The sequence below is a fragment of the Petaurus breviceps genome, unplaced genomic scaffold (genome assembly GCF_028583685.1).
Source record: "Petaurus breviceps papuanus isolate PSGF00001 unplaced genomic scaffold, PetGlider_PUasm1.0 90654, whole genome shotgun sequence".
Lineage (NCBI taxonomy): Eukaryota > Metazoa > Chordata > Mammalia > Diprotodontia > Petauridae > Petaurus > Petaurus breviceps.
In genome coordinates, this window is record NW_027187301.1 from 248,128 (window position 1) to 271,917 (window position 23,790).

General features: G+C 37.6%; 1 pseudogene; it reads left to right on the forward strand.

Annotated features, from left to right (window-relative positions):
* Nucleotides 1-11,465: 11,465 nt before the first annotated feature.
* On the forward strand, nt 11,466-12,275 carry LOC138143670 (pyridoxal phosphate homeostasis protein pseudogene; annotated as a pseudogene).
* Nucleotides 12,276-23,790: the final 11,515 nt, after the last annotated feature.

Sequence of the window (23,790 nt, forward strand, 5' to 3'; positions counted from 1 at the left end):
TGTAAACAAGTCATTATATGTACATATTCCTGCATGCTGGACTTCCCCATAATGTGCAACATGCTTGTCTGTCAACACTTGCTTGTTAAGACCAGTCGGTGGACTTGACCACTGATTGGTTATGACTTGCAATTTGTGTGTTTATTTGGAAAATAATTTAATCATTATGATTTTAATTCTGTTACACAACAGATGAAACATGTACCAAATGTTTTTCAAAATGTTCTCTTCTTTCCTCATACTTCCATTACCCCCTTATTTTCATTCAGTACCTCCTAATTGTACCCAAGGCTACTACCGTCCCCCTGGATCATTCTAGTGCCCCCCCCCGGGGGGGGGGGTATGGAGTACTTTGGGAACCTCTGCTTCTAAAGTATCAAAGGCAGAATTCAAACCCACTGAATCCAGGCCAGGCATCCAAGGGGCTTCTCAAAGCTCTGCTGGCCTTGCACTGTCACTAAGATAGCTCCTGCCACCTGAACTACCTTTCCCCTGTTGTTCAGGACAGTGATGAGGACACAAGTATGAAAGTCAGGCCCAACAACTTTCAAGTAGTTTCAGGCCCACTGTCCAGAAAGGACTTTAAACCAGAGGAAGACATCTTCAATGACAATAGTAATTTGCAGTCATGCCTATTCTTTGTTTTGTACTTTTTTCTCCCACAATATCACCTAGTCCAAATACTCAGAAGACAAATAGGAATTGAATGAAAAAGTCTGTCCTAAGGCTGGGATGATGGAGGTTAAAAAGACCATGTAATACCATAACCCTTATCTTTCTCCCTTGTTTAGTCAAGCTGGAAATTGATCCCTGGACTGCCAAGGGAAGAGGCATAATAGGGAAGAGGCATAATAGGAAAGAGCCTGGGGCTAGAAACCCAAAGAATTATACATATATAGTTATGATTTAATGGAAAAAGTCATTTAGCATGAAATTTCTCATTTTCATATTCTGTGAAATAAGAACAAAAATAGCTTTCCTCATTAGCATGCAACCTTGTTGAATTAGGATAAGATAAGATAAATGTAAAGGTACTTTGAAAAAGTGTACTTCTGCAAACTCAAAAGTACCCTCATTATTTAGTGGCAATATATCCTCTCAGAGGACTCAAATTGGACTCTCTCCTATAGTCAATAGTCTCTGCAACAGGGTCTTTTCCTTTCACGCTGATTCCCCTGATCCTGGTGGCCCGTGAAGGGAACAAGCTCTCTTAAGGAGAGGTGTCAAGATATTCATTCAGAAGAAATCAAAGCTATCTATAGTCACATGAAAAAATGCTCTAAATTACTATTAGAAAAATGCAAATTAAAACAACTCTGAGGTACCACTCACACCTATCAAATTGGCTAATATGACAGAAAAGGAAAATGATAAATGTTGGAGAGGATACAGGAAAATCGAGATACTAATGCATGATTGATGGAGTTGTGAACTGATCCAACCATTCTGGAGAACAATTTGGAACTATGCCCAAAGGGCAATCAAACTTTGATCCAGCAATACCACTACTAGATCTATATTCCATAGATATAATAAAAAAAAGGCAAAAGGACCTACATGTACAAAAATATTTGTAGCAGCTCTTTTTGTAGTGGCAAAGAATTGGAAATTGAGGGGATGGCTGAACAAGTTGTAGTATATAAATGTAATGGAATACTATAGTGCTGTAAGAAATAATGAGCAGGTAAATTCCAGAAAAACCTGGAAAGACTTACATGAACTGATGCAAAGTGAAGTGAATAGAACCAGGAGAACATTATATATAGTAATAGCAAAATTGTGTGATGATCAACTATGATTGACTTAGATCTTCTCAGTAATACAATGGTCCAAGACAATTCCTAAGGATTCATGATGGAAAATGCCTTCCACATCCAGAGAAAGAACTGATGGAGCCTCAGTACAGGTCAAAGTATACTATTTTCATTTTCTTTACTTTTTCATAATTTTTCTGATTGCAAACTGTAATTTTTTTGGCAGTTTCTTCTTTCACAACATGACTAATATGAAATAGGTTTTGTATGATCGCAATATGTAACCTTTATCAAATTGCTTGCTATCTTAGGGGGTAGGGGAGAGAGGAAAGGAGAAAATTTGGAACTCAAAATTTTATAAAAAATGATTGTAAAAAATTGTCTTTACATGTAATTGGAAAAAATACTATTAAAAATACTTTACTCAGGGGTGGCCAGGTGGCTCAGCGAGTAAGAGCACCAGCTCCAGTGTCGGGATGACCTGGGGATCAAATCCGGGCTCAGATACTTAGCACTACACCCAGAGATGGCTGGCCGTGTAACCTTGAGCAAGTTACTTAACCCCGATTGCTTAAAAAAAAAAAAAAAACTTTACTCCACATTCAAAAAAAGACTTTTATCCAAGTTTCTATTGAATCTGACAAACGTCTCTAAAGAGAAAATGACATATCTAATATCCAACCAACTCATGTTGGTAGGTATCTAGAAGTTCAACTCTGAACTTCGCTATTTGCCTGGTCAAGATACTTAACTACTTTAAGTCTCAATATCCTCATTTATAAAATGAGAAAAATATCTGTATGCTCTGTCTGTCAGTCCTTTGTGTCATACAGGCACTGTATAAAGCACTAAAGATACAATAAGAGAAAGGAGTTTACAGTATAATGGAGAAATATATACAAAAGGCAAATGGAGATTGAGAAAAATAGGGTGGAGAATGGAATGAAGAAGGTACCTGCTCCAGGGGCAAGGTGGGAAAACCAGAAGTCTCAAAGTAGAGCATGCAGGTGAGAAATGAGGAGGTTGTCTGAGCTAAACTCCCTCCTTAAATAGAAGTTTGGGAGTAGCCTAGGGCTAGACAGGAGTGAAGTGTGGCAGCAGCAATGAAGCAGCAGGCCAAAACATGGGAGGTCTGGGGCAATGGCAGATGTGGTGGGAGTGACTCAGAACTCAGTGATGGTAAGGGTACTAAACTCCTGGACAGGAGATCCTAGGGAACCTCGTGCTAACACTTGTGTGATCTGACTGTGGCTCCATGATATTTGAATTCTTTCCTTCTGAATGCTCACATTATTTTTTTTTTCCTCGACCTAGGAGTTACAGATTTTAGCTATGATATTCCTTGGTGTTTTCATCTTAGGATTTCTTTCAGGAAGTGTGTCTGTTGCCCATTACTCAGTTTTGGATCATAGTTACAGGGAGAGGACTTTTCCAGAAAGAAACAGTCACTGTCAGGAGGGAACAAGAATCCTACCTCTGGAAGAAGCAAGAAACAAGTTGTAGAACCATAGCTGTGTGTCTCTGAGTCTAAAAACAGAGTGGGGATTCAGTTCTAACCTTTAGCCCTGCACCTAAACCTGAAGTAGAATAAAGCAGAGCAGGAAACCAGACCAAGGGGGAACTGGTAATTCAGTCATTCTAAAACTGCAGAACCTCCCAGCACACTAAATGTGACTGAGTCCAGCAGCAGTCTATGGAAACTCAACCACATACAAACCAACAGACCCAAGCTGGGCCAGGAATTTGCAAACTAGGGAGGCAATTATCAGACCTCTCCCCAGGGCACAAAACTTTGGAAGCACTAAAAACTAAAAAGCCCCTAGATTGAGCCATGAATGCAGCAAAACATAAAAGACAGAAATTCAAGCCAGGCATACCCCCTAGAAGTGAGAAGAGCCTAGTACTAACAAAGCCCAAAGTCAAGAAGTAGTCTGGATACATGAACAAAGGGCAAAAGAACCTGATCATAAAAAGCTGCTGTGGTAACAGGGAAACTCAAAACACAAACACAGAAGACAATTACTTAAAATATACATGAGCAAAACCTTCAGTAAAAAATACAGATTATAAACATGGCCAACAAGAATTCCTTAAAGAGTAAAGAAAGAAATTTTTTAAAAAGAGCAAAAAATTATTCAAAAATCAAATGAGTGGTAGAGAATAAATTGGAAAAAGAAATTAGAGTTATGAAATAAAATTATGAAAAGAGAATTAATAGCTTAGTAAAAGAGGTATCAAAAAATTGGGGGAAAAGTCTCCTTAAAAAGCAAAATTGGGTAAATGGTAAATGAAGTATAAAACCTCACTGAAGAAAATCCTTAAAAATTGCAATTGGCCACATGGAAGCTAATGGCTCCATGAGACATCAAAAACCAATAAAACAAAGTCAAAAGATTGAAAAAATAGAAGAAAATATGAAATATATCCCAAGAATTGACCTGGAAAATAGATTGGGGAGAGAAAATTTAAGAATCACTGGATGATCTGAAATCCATCATATTTCAAGGAATTCTAAAGAAAAACTACCCAGATAGCTTAGAATTGTGGCACAAAGTAGAAATGGAAAGAATCCACAGGTCATTTCCTAAAAGAAATCCTAAGATGAAAACACCAAGGAATGTTATAACTAAAATCTGAAACTCCTAGGTCAATGAAAAAATATTTGAGCAGCTAGAAAGAAAGAATTCAAATACCATGGAGCCAGTCAGGATTACACAAGATTTGGCAGCTACCATTCTGAAAGAGCAGATGACTTGGAATATGATATCCTAGAAGGTAAAAAAGTACAACAAAGGGTAACCTACCTAGAAAGCTGAGTATAATCCTACAGAAGAAACAATGGATATTTAATGACAGAGAACTTTCAAGCATTTCTGATTAAAAAAAAAAAAACACCAGAGCTAAATAGAAAATTTGACATTCAAACATAAGATACAAGAGAAACAGAAAAAGGTAAATATGAATGAAAAATCATAAGACACTAAACAAGGTTAAACTGTCTACATCCCTGTATGGGAGGTTGATATATGTAACCCCTTTGAATTTTATCATCAGTAGGGCTGTTAGAAGGAGTCTTAAGAGGGCATAGACATGATTCTATTATATTGGGATAATCTCAAGGAAAAATGGGAGGGTGAGAAAGGAATGCACTGGGAATGGGGGGAAGGAAAGGAAGAATGGGGAAAATTATCTCACATAAATGAGAAGCAAAAGAGGAATTTATACAATGGAATGAAAGATGGGAGACTAGAGGAGGCAACACTTGAACCTCAGTCTCATCTGAACTGGTTCAAAGAGGGGAAAGTATACATATATGTGTGGTGTGGTGCAGAAATTAATGTTATCCAACAGGGAAATAGCAGGGGAAAGAGTTAAGAGAAAGGGGGTGGGAATAAGAGGAAAGGTAAATTAGAGGAAGCAGTGATTAGAAGCAAAATAGACTCTTGAGGATGGAACAGAATTTAAAAAAAGGATAAGTATTAAAGAATTGGCTGGAGGGAAATATATATTAGACAATCATAACTTTGAATGTGAATGGGACAAACTCACCCACAAAATACAAGCAGATAATAGAATAGATTAGAAACCAGAATCCAACATGTTGTTTATCAAAAACACACTTGAAATAGAAAGACACATACCGAATTTAAACAAAAGGCTAGAGCAGAATATATTATGCTTCAAATGAAGTAAAAAGGCAAAGGTAGGAATCATGATCTCAGATAAAGCGAAAGAAAAACATAGTCTTTTTTTTTTTTTTTTTTGCCTTTTGGAGGGCAATTGGGGTTAAGTAACTTGCCCAAGGTTATACAGCTAGTTTTTTTGTGTGGGTGTCAAGTGTCTGAGGCCGAAGCAAACTCGGGTCCTCCTGACTCTGGGGCCAGTGCTTTACTCACTGCTCCACCTAGCCGCCCCTCAGGAAAAAAATAGTCTTAAAGAGAGAATCAGAGAAACTACATTTTGTTAAAAGGTACCATAGACAATGACTTAATAACAATACTGAACATATATACACCAATTGCTATAGTATCTACATTCTTGAAGGAAACATTAAATAAATTACAGGAGGAAATAGGAAGTAAAATGATAATAGTGGGGGTCTCAATTTACCCCTCTCACATTTAGATAAATTTAACTATAAAGTAAAAAAGTGGTTTAGAAAATTAATTGAATTTTAGAAAAGTTAGATAATAGACCTCTAGAGAATATTCAATGGAATAGAAAGGAGTAAATCTATCTCTGTGTATAAGACTTTCACAAAACTGACCATGTAATAAACAGATCATAAAAACCTCACCAAAAAATGCAGAAAGGCAGACATTGTAAATATATCTTTTTTTTTACCATAAAATAAAAACTATATTCAATAAAGGACCTTTTGAAGCATAAACTAAAAATTTATAGACTAAATTACCAATCCCAAAATATTGAAGCAATAAAACTAGAACCTGTTTTAAAAAATAATACAACAAATAAACCACTGGTCAATTTGATTAAAAAAAAAGAAAACCAAATTACCAGTATTAAAAATGAAAAGGTTGGATTCATAAACAATAAAGATGAAATAAAAAAATTAATAGGAGCTATTTTGCCTGTAATTGACATTCTAAATTAAACGAATGAATATTTACAAAAAGGAATTGTCTACATTAACAAAAGGAAATAGAATATTTCACAATTCTATCTTAGAAAAAGAAGTTTAACAAATCATAAATGAGTTCCCTAGGGGGGAAAAACCCAGGACCAGATGAATTTACAAGCAAATTCTTCCAAAATTTAAAATAACAATTAATTCTAATACTACACAACCTGTTTGAAAAAATAAGTAAGAGTCCTACCAAATTCCCCCATGACACAAATATGATCTTGATACCTAAAACAGAATAATAGACCAACTTCCCTAATGAATATTGATGCACACATTTTAAATAAAATACTAGCAAAGCGATGAAAACAATATATCACAAAGATTATACATTATGACCAGGCTAGCTTTATACCAGGAGTATAGGGTCAGTTCAATATTAGGAAAATTATAAGCATAATTGACCATATCAATTACAAAATGTACAAAAATCATGTGATTATTTAATAAGGTGAAGAAAAACTTATGACAAAATGCAACACCCATTCTTATTAGAAAAACTAGAAAGCATGGGAACAAATACAGCTTTTCTTAAAATGATAAATAATATCCATCTAAAAGCAAGAGCAAGTTATCTGTAAGGAGATAAACTAGAAGTCTTTCCAGTAAGATTAGGGGTGAAGCAAGGATGTCCATTATCACCATTATTATTCAGTAATGTAATAGAAATGCTAGTTACAACAATTAGATGAGAAAAAGAGATCAAGAGAATAAATATAGACAATGTAGAAATAAATGATCACTTTTATGGATGATTTGATGGCTTACTTAGAGAATTCAGAATTGAATTCACAGTTAAAACATTTAACAACTTTAGAAAAGTTGCAGGATATAAAATAAACCCAAATAAATCATCAGAATTTCTATATATTACCCAAAATGCCTAGCAAGAAGAACTAGAGAAATCCCATTTAAAATAACTACAGACAATATAAAGTACTTAAGAGTCTACCTGTCAAGACAAATCCAAGAACTATATGAACACAATCACAAAACACTTCACACAAATAAAGATAGATCTAAACAAATGGATAAGTATTCATTGCTCATGGGTAAGTTGAGTCAATATTTTAAAACTTACAATTCTTCCTAAATTAACTTGTTTATTCAGTGCTACGCGAATCAAACTACCTAAGACTTACTTTATAGAGCTAAAAATAATAACATTCATCTAGAAGAGCAAAAAGTCAAGAATATCAAGGGAATCAATGAAAAGGTATCCTAACCGTACCAGATTGCAAACTATATTACAAAGTGATAATCATCAAAACAAATTGGTACTGACTAAAAAATTACATGGTAAATCAGTGGATTAGATTAGGTACACAATACACAGTAGGAAAAGACTACAGTAATCTAGTGTTTAATAAACCCATGACTGATGGAAACTACCTCGGTTTTCAATTCTTTGCCACTAAAATGAGAGCTATATTTTTGTATGTTCTTAATTAGTTTGTTTTGCATAGCACTAATCTCTCCCTTAATTTATTCCCCCTCTAATTCCCCATTCTCCCTTTTACCTCCTGTTTCCCTGTTAAGTGAAATTATTTCTGTGACTATATGTGGGTTTGTGCACACAGTTCAAATGTGTGAGGTGTGTGTCCACCATTTCCCCCACCCCCTTCTCTTTGTATCAGCTTCTACTTGCCCACCTCAATCATGTGAGATAATTTCGTCTAGTTTTTCTCTCTTCTTCCCCCTAATATATTTCTAATCCTTTCTCTTCCCATTCTTCTTTTCAGATCAAAACATAACTGAACCATTCCCAAGCCTTATGTCTAAATAGAGTCCTTCTATGACACTTTTTTTCAAATGCTTTATTAACTTCTGATTTACATCATTCATTTCCACCAGATTTTGAGTTACAAATTTTCTCCCCATTTTTCCCCTACTCACTGCCCCAAAAAAGCAGTCCCACAGAAAATCCCCTCCTCCAATCTGCTCTCTCCCATATTTTCTCTCATACCCCTTTCGACTTTTCCAGTAGGGCATGGTGGATCTCTATGCCCCAGTACCTGTATATCTTATTTCCCAATTACATGTAAAATAGTATTGATAATAGTATATATATATATATATATTTTAACATTTGATTTTAAAACTTTGATTTCCAGATTCATTCCCTTCCTCCCTTGTCACCCACCCTTACTGGGAAGATAAGCAGTTCAGTATAGGTTGTACATGTGTAGCTAATGCAAAACAATGACATAGTAGATACATTGTGAAAGACTGACTATATTTCCCTCCCTCCTATCCCACCTCCCACTTGTTCTATTCTCTACTTTGATCCCATCCCTTTTCAAAAGTGGGTGCTTCTAAATTCCCTCCCCCACCCCGGCCTGCCTTCCCTTCCATCATCCTCCCTCTCATCCCCTTCCCCCCTACTCTCCTGTAGGGTGAGATACCCTATTTAGCGTGTGTTTCGTTCCCTCCCCAAGCCAAATTCAATGAGAATAAGGTTGATCCATTCCCTTTTGCCTTCCTATTATTTCCCTCCATTGTAACCATTTTCCCTTGCCTGTTCTATATGAGATAGTATACCCCATTCTGTCTCTCCCCATCTCCTCTCATTATATTCTTCTCTCACCTCTTAATTTCACCTTTTGAGTATCATCCCTGCCTATTAAATTGTTCCTGTGCCCTCTATCTATGTATACCTGTAAACACATATACACACATTCATGTATGTATTCATATGCCCATATACCCTCATATATAGACATATATATATATATATGTTTCTATTCCCTTCAACTATTTTCATACTGAGAAAAGTTTCATCAGTTACAATTATTGTTTTTCCATGTAGGAATGTTAATAGTTCAACTTTGATAAGTTCCTTATGATTTCTTTTCCCTGTTTACCTTCTCATGCTTCTCTTGCTTCTTGTATCTGAATGTCGTATTTTCTATTCAACTCTGGTTTTTCCATCAAGAATGCTTGAAAGTATCATACCTTCCTGTTAAATTGGTCCTGTGCCCTCTATCTATGTATACCTGTAAACATATATACACACATTCACATATGTATTCATATGCCCATATACCCTCATATGTCAGGATTTTGCACCTCTTGTGCCAAACCATTAATTCCCTTTCTAATTCTTTCTTCTATAACTTTCACTTCTTTTTAATTTTTTTCCTCTAGAGCTCTCATTTCATTTATTAAAAAAAAATTAAATTCTTCTTTTTGACTCTTGTATCACCTCTTCCAGGAATTCTAGTTGAATTTATAGTCAAGCTGTGTTTTTCTTTTTTGTTTTGTTTTGTTTTTTTTGCTTTTTGGAGGACAATTGGTGTTAAGTCACTTGGCCAAAGTCACACAGCTACTAAGTGTGTCAAGTGTCTGGAGGTCAGATTTGAACTCAACTCCTCCTGACTCCAGAGCCAGTGCTCTATACACTGTGCCACTTAGCTGCCCCGTCAAGCTGTGTTTTTCTTAGAGACTTTATTTCTTTGTAGATGTTTGGAGTCATTTTCCTCTTCAGGATTTGAATCTTGAGTGTCATTGTTACTCAGCATAATAGCTTTTAATGGTGGGATTCTTTTTTTGTTTACTCATTTTTACTACCTTCAGACTTATGGAAAGGCTCTGTTTATTTCTAAGAAGTAGGGAGGGAATGTTTGGACTAGTCCTGCTTCTATTTTTGGGGGGAATATTAAATTCTATGTTATTCCTAAATCTCAATTTGGGGGTCTCTAAATTTAATGTACTCCTAAAGGGAGTAATGTGACCCAGGGCAAAGCCTTCTTGATTACTCTCAGCTCTGCAAGTTCTTGACCTGGGTTTGGGTCTGAGAAACAAATTAATTATCTTGCTCCTTTTGGAGTTTGGTATATTTCTCTTGAGCTTGACCACTACTAGCCAGCTGGAAAACTGTGGTTCAGAGTGACAGAATTGCAGACTTCCCTTTGATCTGGCATTCCTACCATGGTTATTCCTCTGCAGACTTCTGAATGGTCTAAAAACTGAAAATGAGACCCTTCTGGGCTACTAGGGTTTGAGCCACACAGTTGCTATTTGCTTTTGAACTTGCTTCTTTCTTGGTACACACTAGGGTCCATGACCACCCTTTAGGTGTAAGTCCTTTTCTCCATTCTCTCAGGATCTGTGATATAGAACTGATTAGTGTGATAGAATTGCCAGCTGGTACCTCTTTCTGTATCCTACACAAGTTTAGGCGCCTCTGTACTAGATCTGGGACCTCCCTTTGCCATGATACATAAACTTCTCCCTATGCTGGAATGCTCCACATAGCATCATTCTGGTCAGATACTGTCCCCAGTGTCCCAAGACCTCTTTGTCTCCTTATGCTAACATGGGTTAGAAAAATGACTCATTATTTTCTCCTCTTGGAATTCCTAATTAGGGTTAGATCTGATGTATTTTCTAGATCTTTTTGGAAACTAAGGGGAGAGATGGACTTCTTCCTGCTACTCTAGCATTTAGGTTCTGTCCCAAGCAATGTATTATTTCTACATATTCATAATTATTGATGGTTCAGTTTAAAGATGAATATGTTTTAGCAAAAATCAGTAGAATATGGGATAGATGTGGAATAATCTCATGGTCACAGAATTTAGCAATTCATTAATAGAAAGGAGCCGCTTCCTACAGTTACTAGAAGGATTATCTGACCTATTTTCTCCCTCATTCAAAGAGTATGATGGTTAGGTCCCTTGTGTGTATGGTGGTTTGCCACATGCAGGTTACACATTCTGCAGGTCACCATGAATTGCCCCTAGTTCTGCCAGGTACTCATTGACCATGGGGACTTGACTATAAGAAATGAAGAGTATACAAGCCATAGTTCATGGAGTTTTGAAAAATTAAATGATATGCTTTATGAATTTTATAATCATCAGCAAACATCAAATGGGTGGGTATAAACTTGGCTGCTGTAATACTCTGTAAGAAGGAGCCCTCAAAGTCAGTCCTACTTGAATCTATCAACCTGGTCTGCAAACACAAATATTTTCATATACAAGGTGGAAAAAGATTTTGTATGTGAAATGATCTATCATGTACAGGTTGGAACTGCTTGGGATGTAGGAAGAGCTGCTGGCATGTTGGCTTAGCTAGGTGTTGGGCTGGCACTGTGGGCAATGAAGGAACAGGTGCAGCAGGAGGTAGCATGGTAGTGCCAAGATCTCCCAGTCATTCAACCCCCAGCTAGTAGCTGTGAGCAAAACCAAGCCTGCTGACATGGTGACTGAAGCATATGCTTATGGACAGAGCAGCTTTGGAGAGAGCTATATTCAAGAGTGTCTAGAAAAAGCATCAAATACTAAAATTCTATCTTCATGTCCTAAGGTAAAATGGCATTTTGTTGGTCACTTGCAGAAACACGATGCCAGCAAATTGATCACTGTTCCCAACCTTTAAATGCTAGAAATTGAAGACTCTGTGAAGTTGGCAGACAAAGTAAACAATTCCTGACAGAAGAAAGACTCTCCAGAGAGTTTAACTGTCTTGGTGCAGATTAACAGCAGTGGGGAAGAAAGTAAACAGAGGGTCCCAACTTCAGAGACAGGGGCCACAGTGAAACACATCACTGCCAAGTGTCTCAGCCTGGAGTTTGTGGGTTTAATGACCATCAGGAGTTCTGGACACAACCTCAGCAAAGAGCCAACTCAGACTATCAGGATCTATTGTCCTTGTAGAAGGAGCTGTGTGAGAAGCTCAGCATCCCCATTGACCAGGTAGAATTGAGTATGGGCATGTCCATGAATTTCCAACATGAGATTGAAGTGGGGTCTACAAATATCCGTATAGGAAGTACTATTTTTAGAGAACAGGATCACTCAAAGAAACTGAATATCAACAAAGTCACAACAAACATTAAGGCCACAGTGGAGGTAGCCCAAGAGCATTGAATCAAGAAGGGAACAAGGAGTAAGCCTCCACCTATCAAGGGCCCTTGTGTGGAAAACTTTAACTATGCCCTAAGCCAAATTTTAATTTTCATGGCCCAGGTTGCAGTACAACAGTGCTTTTGTTAAAACCTGGATCATAGAACCCTACTAATTATTGTGTTGGTAGAAATCATCTTTACTTAGCATCTTTGAGACAAGCTTAGGCCCATTTACATTATTGACTTAGAATTGTAATGGAACTGGAGAATCAAGACACTTCATCAGGAAAGGTACCAAATTAGAGTTAACCCTTGATTCTATCCAGAAGTACTAAATAATCATGAATGCCTTTCCTAAGTTGAAATATGTTCACTGAAGTCTATACTTGTTGCTTTCAAAGGTATTTTCAGTTACCAGTTACCCTGTTCACTGGGGCTTCATCTACTTTTTTTTTTTTAAAGCAATCAGGGTTAAGTAACTTGCTCAAGGTTACACGGCCAGTTATTTCTGGGTGTGGTGCTGAGTATCTGAGCCCGGATTTGATCCAGGTCATCCCGACACTGGAGCCGGTGCTCTTACTCGCTGTGCTACCTGGCCGCCCCTTCATCTACTTTTGATAGAGATAGAAACCCTCCAAAGCAGTCACCATACTTGTCCTGAGATAGAATCAGTCCCTCTCATTTTCTTTTCCCCTTCATGAAAATGCCCAAAGATGATGTTCAGTTTCTTTATTGAAGGATTGCTGATACAGGCAATTCAATGGCTCATATTGTGCTTGACACCCAAAAGACTGCTGATGAATAATCACTCTGTGTGATTGGCCTTTCTGTTGTTTTGGTCCTGGAAATAAGATTTGTGATTAACTACATCCTACCTCCTGCCATTCTAGGGAGGAGAACCCTTCACCAGTCAGCTGGCAAAATGAATTTTTTTAGTATGTAGTTTGTTTCCTTGCTTTTGGTGGTGAGATTTAATAGTGAATAATGGTGGTTTTCTAGAAGTGGACAGAGTCCTTCAAATTCAGACCAGGTTGATAGCTTCAAATAGGACTGACTTTGAGGTCTTCTTAGAGTATTCCAGCAACCAAGTTTATACCTACCCTACCATATTTTTAAGTAACAGTTTTGTAAATTTTCCTGTTTGCTAGCTAAGTAGCAAGGCTTTCATGAGCACGAAGATGGCCAAAATGCAGTATTGCAAATTCATGAAAATAGATTGTGTGTGTGTGTGTTTGGAATACCCCCCTTAAATTAGCTTTTTCCTTAATTTATTCAACCCTTGTACTTAATATTATGGATTAATCATATTAGCTAACCTTGCCTCCTGGCTTCTCTGGTCTCCTTCAAGACTAAGTTCAAAATCTCCTGCATAAGACCTTTCTTTCTTTTTTTTCTGAGTTAATTTTTAAAAAATTTTCTTCCTTAAAAATATTTTTTCTTTTTAATTTATGGAATAAAAGAAGCATTTCCATAACATAGCATAATTTTTAAAAAGACGATTGCACATGAAAGTGCAAATCTATTAGGTACAACTTGCCATTCTTTTAAATATATAATAAAGTTATATAATCTTTTTTTCTTCCTTCTCCTCCCCTCCCACCATTAGATACAAATATATATGTATACATATATATGTTATTTATTGATTGATTGATAAGGCCAGCATATTATTAATAAAAGGATGGTCCTTTGGCCATCTCTCTTAGACCAAAGACAATCATGGAAGGCTGGCTCAGTGCTTATGGGTTCTCTTGAAAGAGGAGTGGCAATCAACTCTGACTGGTTAACACAATGGGAGGTGAGTTATATTAAAATGAGGGGCTTAGAGTGACCTCCTTTCACCCTAGAAGAGAAACTAATCTCTGTACCCAGACCACCCCCAGACTCGGGCCATCCTTTCAAAAAATGTATGCTCCACCCAAACCTATGAAGAAGACAATAGCAGGGTAGGTCCTAGTCCAGTCTCATTATCAGCAATGTCCTTAAAGAGACCGAACTTTAAAAAAAAAATAGAACTTTAGAAAAAGAAGGGGAGAATTCTGGATCTTTCCAAATCATTAGTTATTAATAATCATTTCTCTCATTTCCCCATTTAATTATATTGACAAGCATAGCTTCCTTACTGAATTACTAACTGATATGGCAATGAGACATAAAGGAAGACAATATGAAAGGAAAAGGGAAAGTGAACAGACACTTTAAAGTCAAAGGGGGCAATCCCCTTTGATAAGTAGACCTTATAGATAAAAAGTAAAACAAAATTTCCATTTAGAGCTAAGAAGTCTCATCTCCTACAGCTGGCTGGTTCTCTGGACACTATCTGATAGAGCTCTCTGGTCTGAGCATGGTCTCCAAGCAGTTTCCAGCTGACTGTCTTATACTCAGGTTGCTTGTAGAGATCTCTCTTCTTTGCTAAAAAAAAATCTCATCATTGGTCTTAACACAACTTAAATTTACTTTGCCAATAACCAGGTTAGATAATGAAAGCTAGCACAAACATTATGTCTCTATTATTAGAAAATAAAATTTGGAACATTTTAGAGCTGGAAACGTACAATTTTAGATTAATTGTCATGTTTGTGTGTGTGTGTGTGAAAATTAGAACCCAGTTTTTTTATACTTAGCATTTTTCAGTATTTTCCATTGAAAAGAAAAGGTCACACTGGAGAAATAGAATCAGGAAGATCCAACCTCAGTCCATGCCAAAAGTTGTTCTCCCAACTTTCTTCCATGAGAATTTCACCTGCAGTTCATGCATGTAAACTCCATAGGGTTGCTGGAATCATTGATTCGTTGGCTCAATAGCATTCCTTGATAATCATACCTGGAGTCATTAATAGTTAACGGGTATTAAGTAGCAAGTTCTAATAATCGTAGCTTTTAGTGGATCCAGTTTTCAAGGAACACATTCCCTAGATAACAAGTATTGACTATAATCTCACATTGGTAACACTAAGAGATTCATCATGAAAAATTATAACTTATCTTGATATAATTAGCACTGGTGCTAAGTAGATGCCTTTTTATTCCTAAGCTTAACTTTACACAAATGATTTGGCTTTAAGATGCTCAATAATGGGGGCAGCCAGGTAGCACATTGAGTAAGAGCACCGGCCCCAGAGTTGGAATGACCTGGGATCGAATCCGGGCTCAGACACTTAGCACCACACCCAGAAATAACTGGCCATGTAACCTTGAGCAAGTTACTTAACCCCAATTGCTTAAAAAAAAAAAGATGCTTAACAACAAACAACAAAAGACTTGGGATGGGATGTGTAAATATACTAATCCCAAACTGTATACAGAAAACAGATTAAATGAAACATTGTCTATAGTAAAACATGTTCCATTATTAACCATGTTCAGATGAACATAAACATAGACTACTACTCTCAGAATCTCTTCAAACAATGGGAACATCTTTAAGGTGACTCTTAAGCATGCGTTTCTATATGTTTTCTAATCCCAGATTAAATAACAAACACAAATAAAATCAGATTTCCCATTAAGGTGACACAAGATAGCTCCTCAGTTACTACTCTTCACTAACATAACTGCTGAAATCCTATTCCTTAAAACATAAACAAAAATGGTTTCTGACTTTAATCTCACAACTTAATAGATTCATATCTTTTTTCCACATGCTTCTTTACCTTGGTCATATACTTATATCATTCTGAAAGAATGACATACTTCAGGAACTGCACATGAGAAGTACAAGTACTAATTTTAACTTGGGCCATGGAATGGCTGCAAATTCAGATCAAAACAGCAAGACCTTTCATACTTGCAGATTATTACAGTAATTTCAGATGTCTTAGTACTAATCTAATAACTAATAGACTCAGTATTGCAATAAATTTCCACTGTTTGTCTGCCCTGGTAATAGAAATTTGCTATGAGAGTTATAAGCAGGGTCATGGTTATAACAGCATCAAAACTGGTCCTCAAGGCCTACACCACTATTAAATATTCTAGCATATGGAACCAAATTTCTTATATGAGAAAATGAATTAAGAAGAGGTCATCTTAGCCTTCTCAAAGTAATTTATAAATTTATAAATAAGATAACTTTATTCCTAAGGACAGATATTCACTAGCCTTAGATCTCAGATGTCCCTTCCACTGAGCTGCTGACTGCTGACTATTTTTTAAGTGCCCATTTAAGGCCAGTCCAAGGACACAACAAACCTAAGAATGAAATTCCAAAAAGAATATTCAGGGTCCCTAAAAAGGCTTTCTCCTCAAACAATTCTGGATAAAGTTGTTATTAATACCACCAAATTACTGCAATAAATTGGCTTACAAATAAAATTTTTCAGGGCTTGTACAAATCACACAAAAGTTTTTTTTACTTAACATTTGCTTCCTAAAAGTATTTCCCTTTCTTAAAAACAGCTTAAAGTTTATCCTGATGTTAAAAAGATACTCACTAAATTTTCATAAAGCAAATTAGTTGGAAACCTCCAAAATAACAGATTTCTGTCTCATTCAATATTAAAAGAAAAATAAATTTTAAAAATTGGAATTTATCAAGATTAAGTTGGTACAAATTGTAGTAACATCTTTAAGTAACATAAAGTTAAGTACCCAAAAGTACTTCAACAAAATAAATTCCTAATTACTACAAATTCCTAAGTGCCACCTAACTCTAGTCAAAAAGGTGTTTGCAATGAGGAGGATATTCAGGTTTTTCTAAGCCAAAAAATATATATGCCCAATTAAATCAGCCTTATCACAATAACAAAGTTTACCAGGCTTTTTATCTCTAGAAATCAAGAAAATAATTACATTCTGAAATCCCACATAGTTCACTTAAACACTCCTTGAAAAACAACACTGTCCAAGTGTTATGAAATCATGAACCTCCAGATTAACACAAAAATAAATAAATAAACATATATATATATATGAAGCAAGCTTGAATTACACACACACACACACACACACACACACACACACACACACACACACACCCCATTTTGTGCAAAATTTCTCATTTAACACTTACACAGGGTTGATAAGAATTTAGGACTAGATGGGTCCAAGAATCCTTGTAGATTTACAAAGGAGATTTTACAAGGTCTTTTCTTTGTACAATTACCAATTTTCTTATTAAAATTCTTATGTAAATACTTTATTAAAACAATAAACTTAAAATAACTTAGTTAACAAACTCATAATTTTCATAAGTGATAGCCAAATAATTTTAAGTGAAACTTCTTCTTAAATAACAGTACTTCAGAATATCACCAATATTCTGAAGGTCAGCATCACTTTTTAAAGTCTAGAAAACAACAAAACAATAAATCAAGCCTCGATTTGTATTTGCTGATTTCCTGAGATGTAAATGCTCACACTGATAATTTAATACTCCATTCTCTTAAGAGCTGGATCCAACACATCCCTCCCTGCTTTTGTGTGATCCTCAATTTCTTCAGGGAATGCAGTATTCCCTGCCTCACTGTCATATCTACTAGGACTGCAGTAAGTAGCAGTAATTAGGGTAATGAGATCTCTGGTCTGGGACTAAAAAAGAGCAGCCTGTTGGAAAATTCAGAATTACAGGCCAAGATAAAAGACTGAAATTGTCACACTTTGGACCTGCAAAATAGACCGATCAATAGAAGAAGACTGGGTCTTGGTATGGGGAAAAGTTATCCAGAACTAAAGAGGTAAAGCTGAATCTCAGGAAAACAGAGGAGAAGGAAAAGGCTGATGTCTTGGTGATTTTAGAAGGGAAAAGAGGATGCCAGACTGTCCAAAAATATTAAAAACCAATATTAGCAGGCAGGGAATCCTGACTGATTTATGGTCTCCCAAATGCATGAGGGAAACAGTATGATTTTTGCCGTTGGAGAGGATGATTTCTGTCTTAAGAGGAACATTCCATGTCTTTACAGTTGTATCATGCCGAGAACTTTCTTTGCTCCTTCAGGCCATGTTTCAGAGTAGTTTTCATTTCTTCCAGATAAACATCTTGTTAAATTGAGTGTTTGATCTAGGGGAAATGTCAAGGCAATTGCCAGTTCAGAAAAGATTGAATCTAATGGGCTTGGAGTTGTTTTACCACTTCTCCTGTTTCATTTACAAAACAACAAGAACTGGAGTGAGCCAGCATGTGAATGAGGCAGAAAAAGAAGAGTTTCAGTACAGACACAACACGGATGGATTCTGTTGACCGAACTAGGCCAGACAGATCATTTTTTTACAGACAAAAGGAAGAGCGTCCAAAAACTAGAAGACAGCAGCATCGATGGAAAATACAGTCTGATTGATTACAAAGCTTATGGCATTGTAGATGAGGAAAACAATATGATTGGTTACATAGACTGAAGCATCATAGGTATGAGGAACAATATGATTGGCTGGAAATTAGGAATGAGGGGCTAGCAGCAACCCATCCTTCCATCCTGTCACTAAGAAATGTTTGTTGTTTGAGTCCACCTGCAAGGACAGTTTAGCAATAGTGGATCAGACTACCTTGTCTAATAGAGCAGATGCCCAGGGATAACAGATTTCCTTGACACAAGAATAGAACAGTGATTAGCAAGAGAGCTGAACTTCTAAACTTGCTTCAGGGGCAATGAGTAATTTACAGGAAAGCTGAATTTCCAAACTTAACTCTGAGACAAAATGATTTTGCTGTTACAAAAATGTTGGCAGTGATACACAATGGAATGAATAACAAAGAATCATTTTGGCTTTCCCAATGTTATATATGTGTGTGTGTGTACATATATATGTAATATATAAGATATAAATACAAGGTAATTTTAGGAGATGGTATACTAGTAGCTAAGAGGATCAAGAGAGGAAGGAAGGAAATAATCATTTATTAAGGATTTAATATGTTCCTGTATTAAGCATTTCATAAATATAATCTCATTTGATCTTCATAACAATGCTAGGAAGTAGGTGCTATAATCATCTCTGTTTTATAGTTGAGGAAACTGAGGCAGGCAGAAGTTAATGACTTGTCAAGGGCCAAGCAGCTAGTAAGATATCCTGTCCAGATTTAAACTCAGGTCTTTCAGACTCTAGTCCCAGCACTCTATTCATGCCCCACCTGCACATGAGCAAAGTTTCATATAGAAGTTGGCTCTTTATCTGAGTCCTGAAGGAAACTTTCAGGATTTCTGGGAAGTGTAGGTAAGGAGGGAGTGCAATCTAGGCATGGAACACAGCCAGGATAAAGTCGTGGAGTTGGGTGTTGGAGCATAATGTGTGTAAAACAGCAAGTAGGCCAATATAGCTGGATCTTAGAGTGTGTGGAGGAGAGTAATATGTGAAAAAGACTTGAAAACTAGGAAGGATAGAAATTGTAAAGATCTGAATGGTAAAGAAAGAAGTTTATATTTGATCTTAGAGATAACAGGGAGACTCTGGAAGTTGCTGAGTAGGGCAGCAACACAGCCAGACCTGCACTTTAGGAAAATCATGTTGGAGATTTTGTGGAGGATGCATTGAAGATTGGCTTGAGGTAGGGAAAGCAATGAGAAGAATATTGTAATAGTCTAAGTGAGAGGTAGTTTCTTTTAAAAATGCAATGGGGGTAGAAATTAGGTCCTTTGGTCTGATCTAACTATCCCATGGAATGCTGAGCCTGTGACCTGGCTTATTTTAGGGAAACACATAATTCAGTTCTGAAGGACTTAGAGGTTAGGGATAAGGCAGCAAATCCTGAGCAGTTCTTTGCTTCTTAAAGGCTGTGAGAGATGGGCTGTATCAGAGTTTAAGGCAACTCGACTCTGGTTATCTCTGTCTGTCTATCTGTCTCCAGACTTTTCTAGTCTCCCTGGTGTGTCTTGCTAGAAGACAGGGACCTGGGGCAAATTGTTTGGACAATGCAGACCTGAGGTGAAGGTGAAATGCCAGTTCATCATTTCTGTAAACTGCTTCATATTTTGATATTTTTGTCTCATCCTTTCAGTGGCATATAATAGTAATTATAAGTTAATGCTATTGCTTATTGAAATATTTTATTCTTCCAAGTTTCTGAGTCATTTGTATCTGGCATTTCTTTTGAGTGGAGGAAATAAGTTGCTGTCCAATACCTGATATCCACTGTTTATTTAGTACCTTTTCACTCCCTCCATCTCAGGAGGACCCTAGATATGAACCAAACTTAAGCTTGGATAGACTTGGAGACTCTGGATAAGGGTTTAAAGAGTCAAAGTGCTGGGGTGGCTAGGTGGCGAAGTGAATAGAGCACCGGCCCTGGAGTCAGGAGGATCTGGGTTCAAATTTGATCTCAGACACTTAACACTTACTAGCTGTGTGACATTTACTAACCATGTGACACTAGCCGTGTGACCTTGGGAAAGTCACTTAACCCCAATTGCCCTGCCCTCTCCCCTCCAAAAAAAGGTCAAGGTGTGTGGGGAAAGGGAATTATTTCTCTATAACATTTTGCCCCTCCATCCACCTCTCTCCCTCCTCTAGGACTGTATCTGGTTCACACAGGCAGGTCAAGAATTAAGAAGAGTCCTTTCCATGAAAAGTAAGAAAACTCTCTCCTCTCAGTGGTTCTATGTATATTATTACCAAGAAATAACACTAGGTTTCTTCAAGGAAGAAGGAAAAGCAAATAAATCCTCTTTCCTTTCTTTTCCAAAAATTCCTTCAGGGGTGTGTCTTTGCCTTGTTAAATGAATATATACAATCAGATGGGATTTGGGTTCCTGGGATTAGGTAGATTGTATAATCAAAGGAACTATGGGCTTGGAAACACCTTCTAACTCTCTGCATTGAAGGTGTTAAATGCATTTAATTGTCCTGGCCTTGAGGATGGAGCTCTGGCTGAGGGCACTTGCTGAATACACTATAGCCATAGCTTTTCTAGGTAATGTTCCTTAAAAGGCTGTGTTCAAGTGAATTTGTACTTGAGCTCTCCAATTATCCAGGTAACCGAGAAAAGCTGTATGCAGACTGTATTAATTGGCTGTATTAACTAAGACAGAGGGAGTAGCTTGACACACCAACAATCCTTTGCAGTGACCAAAAGTAAACCCAGTTGGAAGCTCATACCAACTTTGAAGCAGACCCTGAGCCATTTGGTGGTTTATGGATCTTTAAGAGACATCCCTATCTTTAAAGACATTCCTGACTGTAGGTTATGGCCCTCTTGGATACATACTGTTTTATGGTTTGGGGAGACAACTTTATCTCCAGAGGCTCCCCTAACTTTCATTATGGGGTTCTCAGAATATCCTGTTTTTAGAGACATCTCCTTCTTAGGCCTTAAACCTTTTTTTTTTTTTGGGTCATTTTGGAGGGGGAAGGCAAGGCAATTGGGGTTAAGTGACTTGCCCAAGGTCACACAGTTAGTTGTGTCAAGTGTCTGAAGCCAGATGTGAACTCAGGTCCTCATGACTCCAGGGCCAGTGCTCTATTCACTGTGCCAACTAGCAGCCCCTAAGAATGCCTTCTGATTTGTGTATCAAAGGGCCTCAGTTCTAATACCTAGAATTTCTTACTCCCTCCTCCCCTTGGGGATAGGGCTCATAGACTCATCTCCTTTTTAAGCCTACCTTTCTCCCCAAATTCCTTATCTTTGTTTAAAAGGTATATAAGCTCTTCCCATCTATTACCTGGTGTCTGGTTCAGCACAGGCTGGACATGTTTCTGTACATGTTTCCTCTCTGATTAATAAAAACCTTTCTTTAACTTCACAGTCATCATCTTCCTCTGGCTTTCTTAACTTTAGGAAAAAAAGGAATTTAAATCTTGGAGATTTAAGTGTGTGTGGGGGGGGGAAGGGCATCTTACCCTTTGGGGGAAAGAGAGATCTAGATTCCTTCAACAGAGTGTCTGCCTTGGTTTACAACTGTCAGTGAAAAGTGGCCTTCTTTAAGTCCTGCCCACAATTCCTGTGAGAAGGGTTTGTGCTTTCAATGCCATAAGAAGGGCCACTGGTCTTGTTAGTTGATTGAAGAGGAAGCTACTGGGCCCATGTCTTATTTGCAACCATCAGGAATGTTGAAAGAGAGACTGCCCAAAATGGTATTGATAAGCCACTTCCCAATAGCCCATGCTCCTCAGAAGTTTGAAGTGAGGTGGCCCAGGACCTGGCTTCTTCTCCATCATCATGGCTGAACCCAGGGTAACTTTTCATATGTCAGGTAAGACCATCAGCTTTCTTATTGCCACTTACCCTATCCTATCCCATGACTCTGGCCCTACCCCTCCTTCACACCACCAGGTTTTGGGGATCAAAGGTAAATTTAGAAAGTGCCTTGAGACCTTTTCTCTGCTTTGCCACTTCAAGAATCTGTTGTTTAACCACTCCTTTTTTGTCTTCTTCTCTTGACCAGTCCCCCTGGTGGGGTAGGATCTAAGGTGAAATTAGGGACCCACTTCTTATACCTTAGACTGCTGGGAGTGCTTTTGTTACTTTCCTCAAGTTCCCCTCATATTCCACCAGAGATTTGGGATGGGGTAGACTCCTCAGTCTGGGACCAGGGAATCCCCTTGAGAGCCATCCAGGCCACCCCAGTCCTCCTCTGCCTCCAAGATCCTAATGTGCTTCCCCACTGGCACCAATTAAGCCTGAGGCCCTGGGGGGATTACAGGCACTAATTGAGAAGTTCCTTAAGTATAAGCTTCTGGTCCCATGCCAATCTCCCTGTAATAGTAGCATCCTCTTAATAAAAAAGCCTAATGGAGAATACCACATGGGACAGGACCTTTGAGCTGTTAATGAAACCATTATCTCTATCCACCCTACAGTACCCAAGCTTTATACCATCCTTTCTCAAATTCTGGGTGATACCTAGTGGTTTTCCACCCTGGACCTTAAAGATACTTTCTTCTGTATACCATTCAGTAAAGACTCTCAGTTTATTTTTGCTTTTGAGGGGACACCCCCAGAGAAACCAAACCCATACCAGCTAATATGGATAGTTCTGCCCTAAGTCTTCCAAGATAGCCTCTACCTATTTGATCAGGCTTTAGGAAAAGATTTGAGAGATCTGGAGCTGACTAACAGTAGTCTTAATTCAACATGTAGGTGATATTCTTGTCTGTAGCACAACCTGGGAGGTCTCCCTGACTGCTTACATATGAAAAGAGAGGGGATTCTTTTCTTTCTTTTTTTTTTTTTGGAGGGGGAAGGTAGGGCAATTGGGGTTAAATGACTTGCCCAAGGTATGGGGCTAGTTTTTTGTGTTAAGTGCCTGAGGCCAGATTTGAACTCTGGTCCTCCTGACTCCAGGGCTGGAGCTCTGTTCACTGTGCCACCTAGCCACCCCTAGAGAGGGGATTCTTGACAGCCAAACATACCCCCATCAAGCATTCTGGGGAAATCTTACAGTTACTGCAAGCTGTCTATGAACCTAAGAAGTAACTATTATCTTTTGTAAAGGATGTCGAAAGGGGAACTCAATCTGAGCCAGAGGTAACCAACTTGCTTGAGCACCTGTGAGCTTAGCCCTGACCATGGCAACATTACTCCTCACATGGAGATCAGAAGAAGCAGTACAGGGACACCCTCAAGATCTCTTTGAAGAACTTTAACATTGATTGTGAGACATAGG